General features: G+C 40.8%; 1 long non-coding RNA gene across 1 annotated transcript; it reads left to right on the top strand.

The window, feature by feature from the left end:
• The first annotated feature begins 203 nt into the window (after window positions 1–203).
• LOC129619656 (uncharacterized) lies at window positions 204–5690 on the top strand. Its single transcript, XR_008698020.1, has 2 exons — window positions 204–875; window positions 4953–5690. It is a non-coding gene; the product is annotated as an uncharacterized LOC129619656 (long non-coding RNA).
• The last annotated feature ends 3248 nt before the right edge of the window (window positions 5691–8938 follow it).

Here is an 8938-nt window from a genome sequence, read left to right as displayed (position 1 = left end):
CGAGCATCTACCCCCAAAACCAGAGTCTGCCTACTTTCTGCTTTGTGCTTTCACCTACACCTCTGACTTTACGGGGGGCTGTCCCCCACTACCTCTCTCTGAAAAAAGAATTAGCTTACAGCTCCAGTTAATAATTCCTGGGTGTGACAGTGTTTAACCTACAAACTCCTTTGGAAATCCTCTAGCCTGCCTGAATAGGTTTTTCCGGCCACATGTGATTGTTCAGAGCCTCCCAACTGTGAGAGGCAGGAGATGTTCTAAACCGTCTAAACACAGATTCTTTTGAGTAGTTAAAAGATTGATTAGAAATTGTATTGGTGAAAGGTTTTTCACTTATTGAGCCAATGTTTGCTGCTAAGTCTCCATACTCCTTACCTACTGTGTCCTTGGCAGTGTATTGATTGATATAATGGATATATAGAAATGTAAAATGCAGCTTTGTCCAATGCTTTTTTGGAGGCTGGTGCCTGACTTTGGAATAATCACCTTTAGAGAAAAATAAGTGTCTTAAAATGTTAACAGGCCTCCTGGCCAGAAGATGATGTAATTCACCTGAACTTTTGCATATGATAAGTTTGAAAGCCTGGCTTCGATTAGGACCAGGAACTGCTGTCCTTGCATGACTCCACCCCTTCCCCCATTATCCTCTATGCACAACTTAAGGTATAAAAACTACTTTGGAAAATAAAGTGGGGGCCTTGTTCACTGAAACTTGGTCTCCCCATGTCACTCTCTCTCTCAAATTCTGGCCGAGTCTCCATCTGGAGCGTGGAACCCGCCATGCTTGCTAATTATGCCTGGGCTTCTAAGATCCGACCGGGGAGGCCTCAGTGTCTCCTCTCCTTCGGGAGAACGGAAGGATGCCTGCGGCCTACGTAAGTGGTGCAAACTTCTTGTCTTGAAGTTTTATTGGTCTCCCGTGTAAACCAAGCTACTCAGCCTCTTTTCTCCACTGAATTTTCCTACTGAGCTATCCTCATTCTATTACTCTTTATATCCTTAATTAACGTTTAATTAAGCAGTTGTTTCCTGACCCTTGCCTATGCCGTCTCTCCTTCGAATACCCTGGATCAGCTGGGGCTGGACCCCGGCACTCATCTATAGCGCTGCCACTGTCTTGACCTTGCCCATGGAAAGCAGCAAGTCCAGCATTGCCCCCATCATGTCTAGTGCTGTGGGAACCTCAATGGGTCTGGAACCCAGGCTGTATGGTCAGGTCAGTCAAGATGGCTGTTCTCTTGTTCTCTGTACATCCCCTGATGGACTGGTCCTTGCTCCACCTATATCCTACTCACATGACCGACCTTCCCTCTTAGTACATACTTGCCCCATCCCAGATAGTGATTGTTCTAAACTTTGATCAGAGCATCTTCACCACGATAGCTTTATCAAAGGGATGGTGAAGGGCATGCACCTCTGCTGGTTTCCTTGGTAACAGATGAACAAACGGGATGTCAGTTCCCTCTATACACACCCCTGTCCCCACCCCCATGGCAAAGACCATCACCACGTCCTGCCTGCCATGTGCTGCACATGGTGGGGTGTTGCTCCAGGATCTTGTTTTAGACATGTAAGGTCCCCCATCTGTTAAACCATTAATGTCTCTGATGCTTCCTGACTCTGAGCTCTTCCTTCAGTTGTGAGGCTGGACAGGTACAGTGCTTGCAGGCCTGCTGGGTGCAGCCCAACATGGGCTCAAACTGAATGGACCCATGGAGTCTCTGGCTCCTCCTGCCTCTGCCCATTCTGGACAAAATCCAATACTACCTAGAGGTGGCCCAAAGAGAGACTGCCTGAAACTGTGCTGGGGGTCATGCTTTCGGAGACAAACTTTGACCCAAAGAGGAACAGAAAATGGGAGTGAACCAGCAGATCAAGTCTTTGCCCATCCCCCCACCTGAAACATGATGCATCTGAACACCCTGTCTTAAAACGTCCAGCATGACTGAGCAGTGAGCAGCCAACTGTGTCCTTATGTGAAGCTGTGGCTAGCTCAAAAATATGTTTCCCCTCCTTCATAGTCTCAATGCCCCCTTCCCTTTTTAATCACTTTTTGCCCCCCAGAAATTAGATCTCCCAGTAAAATAAAAGACCTTAAGCTTTTCCCTAGGCTCTGGTTTCTAGAAAACCAGGATAAGATAATTATCTTAGACTTTCCTTTACTCACTTACCTGCAATGCCTGTTATATCATAAATCAGGGTTCTCTGAATGTATCTGTTTCAAAAGTGTATATTTTGTTCCATTGATCTATTGTGTAGCTCTACTGATACCACTCGTTTTTTTTTTTTTTTTTTTTTTTGGTGGTTTGTGGTCATCAGTTTTATTTATTTATTGAAAAAAAATTTTTACAATGCTGTGTAGGCTTCTGCTGCACAACAACGTGAATCAGCCGCAACTGCACACTTGCCCCCTCCCTCTTGAGCCTCCCCCCACCACCCATCCCACTGAGCTAGGTCATCAGAGTGCCAGACTGGGCTCTCTGTGTTACACAGCTATCCATTCTACACATGATAATGTACATATGTTGATGCTACTTTCTCCATTCATCTCACTTTCTCCCTCCCCCACTGTGTCCACAAGTCCATTTTCTACATCTGTGTCTCCATTCTTTCCCTTCAAATAGGTTCAGCAATACCATTTTTCTAGGTTCCATATATATGCGCTAATATACAATATTTGCTTTTCTCTTTCTGACATACTTCACTGTGTATAACAAACAGGCTCTAGGTTCATCCACCTCACCAGAACTGATTCAAATTCATTCCTTTTTATGGCTGAGTAATATTCCATTGCATATATGTACCACATCATGTTTATCCATTCATCTGTGGATGGACATCTAGGTTGCTTCCAAGTCCTGGCTATTGTAGCAGGTGCTGCAGTGGACACTGGCGTACCTGTGTCTTTTAGAATTGAATACCACTCATTTTTAATTTTATCATATATCCCCCAATTCATCTTCAGTTGACTTGGGGTCATAATATATCATAAATATAATACTTACTTAGATCCAGTTCATTAATACTTTGGCAAGATTTTGCAGCTATGTTCATGAGCAGAAGAGTTTGCAGAAAGATGGAATTATATGATAAAATTCACCTGTAAACTTTATGGGTCTTAGCATTTTTTTCAGGGAAAAATTTTAAATTACTGCTTCAGTTTCCTTCATGGTTAAAGATTATTTCTTGTACTGAAATACGTATCAATTTTAGTAAATTATATTTTCAGTTTCATGAGCTGTAGAGTATGTATGTATAAATATAAGTATCTACAAATCAATATCAAAAAAATCAAATAGCAATGGATGTGAACAAACCCTTCACAAAATAGGAAACGCAAGAAAAATGCTCAGTTTCACTAGTAGTAAAGGAAATGTAAATTTAAGAAAAAGTGGATGCTATATTATACCCGTAAAATTGGTAACAATGTAGTCTGATGATACCACATGTTGGGAAGAATTTGAAGCACTGGGAACTTTAACTTATTTGTGAGATACATGTTGTTATAACTGCTTTGAAGAATACATGTTACATGTACGTGCACAAGGATATCATGTGTGTCCCCAAAGATATCATCAGGTATATTGATGAAAAACTGGAAGCAACTTGCCTATAAATAGAAGAATAGAAAAATAAATTTTAGTATAATAATACAGTAGAAAAAGAAGAGTGAATACTGAATGCAATATGATATCCCAGATTAGATTCTGGAACAGAAAATGAGTATTAGTAGAATAACTGGTGATCTCTAAATAAAGTCTGTAGTTTAGTTGTTTGTAATGTATGAATGTTCATTTCTTAGTTTGAACGAAAGTACCATTGTTGTGTGGGATGTTGACCCTGGGGAAAGTTGAGGAGGTGATGTGTGAGTTGTCTCTGTACCCTCTAACTTTTCTGTGAGTTTAAAATTATTTCAAAATAAAAAGTTTATTATAATTTAAAAAGAATGACTAGAGTTACTTGTATCATTATAGATAAATCTCACAAACATAGTGCTGAGAAAATAGCAAGTTCAAGATGAAGCATAGTATGTAACCAAATATACAAATGTAAAAGTATTTAGTATAATATTGTCATTTAATGATACATTCATATGTACTGTAATTTTCAACACATATATCTGAATGCTACTGCTGCTGCTGCTAAGTCACTTCAGTCGTGTCCGACTCTGTGCGACCCCATAGACCACAGCCCACCAGGCTCCCCCGTCCCTGGGATTCTCCAGGCAAGAAAACTGCAGTGGGTTACCATTTCCTTCTCCAATGCATGAAAGGGAAAAGTGAAAGTGAAGTCGCTCAGTTGTGTCTGACTCTTAGCGACCCCATGGACTGCAGCCTACCAGGCTCCTCCATCCATGGGATTTTCCAGGCAAGAGTACTGGAGTGGGGTGCCATTGCCTTCTCCGTATATCTGAATAATAAATACCAAATTATGAATATTAATTATTTCTTGACGGTGAGGGAGTATCATATGATCAGAAATTAATAACAGAATTTAAACCTTATTTGCAGTGTTTAATTTCTTAAGCTGGATAGTGTATACACACACAGATTTTGTTAAAAAAAATTCTTCCTTTAAATTATTTGAAATATTTCAAAATAAAAAGCCAATTTCTCTAAAAGTAAAGAAGCAAGGAAGGGAAGGAGGGAAAAAGAAAGAGAAGGTTGAAAGGAGAGAAGCAATTGTAAATACAGAGAGCTTTAAAATGAAAGTTTTTTCTGAATGGTTTGGAAGTCTCATTGAGAACTGGTTTTAAGAACTTCTTGTAGTAACCTTTAAGGTTTGGAGTTTGAGGCATATTTAGGACAACAGCCATCTGAATCAGAAGTTCAAAGAAGCTCATGTGAAAGTTTGATTCTAGGTCCAAGACTCCAAGAGATTTGATTTCAACCTAAGATTTGAGCTCCAGAACTTGAACTTGTATCATACTAAGTGTCCTTATGTCCTTGCAGTGTTGGAGGAGACTCTTGGACAGCAAGGAGATCAAACCAGTCCATCCTAAAGGAAATCAACCATGAATATTCATTGGAAGGACTGATGCTGAAGCTGAAGCTCCAATACTTGGACCACCTGATGCGAGGAACCAACTCGTTGGAAAAGACGCTGATGCTGGGAAAGAGTGAAGGCAGGAGGAGAAGGGGATGACAGAGGATAAGATTGTTGGATGGCATCACCAACTCAATGGCTGTGAGTTTGAGCATGCTCCAGGAGGTGGTGAAGGACAGAGAAGTCTTGAGTGCTGCTGTCCATGGGGTCACAAAGAGTCAGACAAGACTTAGCAATTGAACAACAGCATGTCCTTATACTATTAGACAGATCTGGTTTACTTCAGAGTGAATTAATTTTTTAAAAACTTGTTTTATCTATCTATCTATATCTCTCACTATATATAATCTAGCTATGTCTATCTACCTACCTACCTATGTATACTTTATGTGAGTATGAATGTATATATATATATATATATGATTTATAGGTTACCTGAATTAATGAGTAGTCCCAGCTGAGAGATAATTTGGCCAGGAGATTATTAGCTAGCCAGGTAGCTATCCTATATGGAGTTTTTAACCTTTATTGTACTTAGGATCCTTTGACAGTCTGGTGAGGTTGTGGATCCCTTTTCAGAATAACTCATTAATGAATAAAAGAAATTTCGTAAGATTATAAAATAAAGCAATTATATTAAACTATAGCTATACATTATTAAAAAGAAATTTGTGGTATATTAATGTGTGCTTCTTTATTAAGGCATTGAATAACAATATATACTGCAGATGTAAATACCATAATTTGAAAGTTGTGATGAACAGAAATATTTGGCGATATTTGCGGCAGTCATAATGTCGCATGAAAATACCAGTAATTTCTACTGGCCTCAAGTCACAGATAATACTCATAGTTTTACAGCTTGTTGCCTAAGCTTATAGTTAAGGGAAATGCTTTAAAAAAGAAAATGCTAAGTTTCAATTAGAAGTTTGTGAAAATAATAAACCCGTATAGATCAGGTCTACAACCAGGGTGAGGTGAGTAAAGCCATTGCCTCAACTATAAAATTTAAGGAGCACCAAAGAACTCCACTATCAAGCTATTTAACAAATCTTTAATATATTTAATAAATCCAAAAAATTGTTTAAATATTTTGTTTATTTAGCTGAGCCGGGTCTTAGTTGCAGCATGTGGGATCCAGTTCTCTGACCAGGGAGTGAACCCATGCCCCCTGCACTGGGAGCATGGAGTCTTAGCCACTGGACCATCAGGGAAGTCCCTAATAAATAAAAAAAAAATTTTTTTTTACTTTTTTTTAATAAAAATTAAGGTAAAAAGAATAATGATGAGCAAAATATCAAGAGTTTAAATTAAGAGAGGATCAGTATGAATGTCCTGGATTTCAACTGCAAGAATTCTACCCAGAATACAGAATTCATGCATTATGGGCAGGCATTCTCATTTGGGGCTTCCTCCTGGCTCCGCAGTAAGAATCTACCTGCAATGCAGGAGACGCAGGAAACATGGGTTTGATCCTTGGGTTGGAAAGATCCACTGGAGGAGGAAATGGCAAGCCACTCCATTGTTCTTGCCTGGAAAATCCCAAGGATAGAGAAGCCTTGTGTGTTACAATCCATGGGGTCACAAAGAGTTGGACATGCGCGAGTTGGACACGCATGTGCATACACACACACGTACGCACACACACACACACTCTCACTTTGCCTCTTTTCCACCACTTATTTGTCACTGGTTGGCAGTCTTCCAAATTTCACTATTGCATTAATAATCTTTACATGTGACAACAAATATTAATACATTTTTCAAAGCGCTACGTAGATCCCTTAAAATAAAAAGTTTCAAAATTGAATAAGTCTATCTTCATTCTTTGATGATAGTGACAAATATTTTTTTAAAAAGTTAATTTTGACATCATGTGGTTTCTGTTTGTAATCTAATAACAGCAAATCATTAAAAAATAATTCTAATTATTTCTCTTATAATGTTAGACTTTTTACACTTAAAATAGGTAAGTTAGTGGTGGTATCCCTCTAAGGAGAGAAGAGAAATGATGAGGAGAGTGTTCTAAGAGGTTAGGGACAGTCCTTCCTACCCAAACTATCTCAGAGACAGAATACCCACAGTGGTGTTAATACGCTTTTCTTTTAACTGAAGTATGGTTGATTTATAGTATTGTGTTAATATCTGCTGTACAGCAAAGTGACTTAGTTATGCATATATATGCATATCTGTGTGTTAGTCCCTCAGGCGTGTCCAACTCTTTGTGATCCCATGGACTGTAGTCCGCCAGGGTCTTCTGTCCATGGAATTCTCCAAGCAAGCATATTGGAGTGGATAGCCATTCCCTTCTACAGGAGATCTTCCCAACCCAGAGACTGAACCCAGGTCTCCTGCTTAGGTTCCCGCGTTGGGCTTCCCTGATGGCTCAGATGGCAACGAGTCTGCCTGCAGCGCCAGAGACCAGGTGTTCGATCCCTGGGTTGGGAAAATCCCCTGGAGGAGGGCATGGCAACCCACTCTAGTATTCCTGCCTGGAGAATCCCCATGGACAGAGGAGCCTGGCGGGCAACAGTTTATGGGGTCTCAAAGAGTTGGACATGACTGAGTGACTAAGCACTTCTGCATTGCAGGCAGACTCTTTGCCATCTGAGCCACCAGGGAGGTCCATTTATATATATTACTTTTCATAGTCTTTTCTATTACAGCTTTTCATGGAATATTGAATATAGTTCCCTGTGCTATACAGTAAGACCTTGTTTGTCTATCCATTCTGTATATGATAGCTTACATCTACTAACCGCACAATAATATGCTTTCATTCTTTATTAGGGAACACACTCTTTTGAGAGTTATTCTTAAGCAAAACATGCGCTTCTATATTCATGTTTTTCCTATGCCAGAAACACAACATCAGCAACACACAAATGCGGGGATAAAGATGCCGTCACATCATCCCTTGTCGCATTTTTAGAGGACTTTGATTTATGTTGTTTTCCGTTTGTTCTTGCATTTGTGGCCACCAGTACTGAGGCTCCACCTAGGGCCCTTTTGTGTAATTACATCCATATTCATGAACGCTAATCTTCAGGATGGCAATAGTGAAAACAATTATGCAAATTAGAGAGTGGTTAAGTCTTTGTTTTGTTCTGAGCATCCAGCACAGACAGATTAGATTCAGTTTCCTTTTGCCCCACGCTCCCCGTGTGCTCCCAGAAGTGAAGGCCGAGGCTCTGATGGCCACAAGATGTTGCCCAGGTGAGGAAGTGGTTAGCATCTTACCTTTGGCCTTGGGAAGGTGCCCTCTGGGAATGCAGCTGGCTAACCTCTGTGTAACAGGTGGTCCAGTCTGGGGGTGGGGGAGTAGGCCGGGGCGGGTGTAGGCAGGGGGGTAACGGGGCGGGGGGTTGGTGGTGGTTCTGGGGCAGTAGTCAAGTGGAGAAACAACCTCCTTGTGCTTCACAGGGAACATCAGCAAGGAAGGTGGGAGAAACTTCAGTCAGACAAAGCAGACAAAGATCAAAGGGCAGGCCTGAAGAATTTGGTTAGAAGTTACAAGGAGTCCCCTACACACGAACCTTCAAGTTGAGAACTTTCAAAGATGCGAACGTGCGTTCCCCTGTCCAATCATGTAAGTTAGTTCATGCATCTGGAGTGTATTGTCATGTGAGTGCATCCTCTACGAGAGGTTGTGCTTTTGTGTACTGGATTGCAAGATTAAAAATATTTGGTTTTGTGTGTGTGTTTCTAATACATTATTTGTGTGAAAACTGTTATAAACCTATCATAGCATGCTGCTGCTGCTGCTGCTAAGTCGCTTCAGTTGTGTCCAACTCTGTGCGACCCCATAGATGGCAGCCCACCAGGCTCCCCCGTCCCTGGGATCCTCCAGGCAAGAACACTGGAGTGGGTTGCCATTTCCTTCTCCAATGCG

The sequence above is a fragment of the Bubalus kerabau genome, chromosome 9 (assembly GCF_029407905.1).
Source record: "Bubalus kerabau isolate K-KA32 ecotype Philippines breed swamp buffalo chromosome 9, PCC_UOA_SB_1v2, whole genome shotgun sequence".
In the NCBI taxonomy this organism is placed as follows: domain Eukaryota; kingdom Metazoa; phylum Chordata; class Mammalia; order Artiodactyla; family Bovidae; genus Bubalus; species Bubalus kerabau.
Note: the sequence above shows the minus strand (reverse complement) of the source record. Positions and strands in the feature narration are given on the sequence as shown.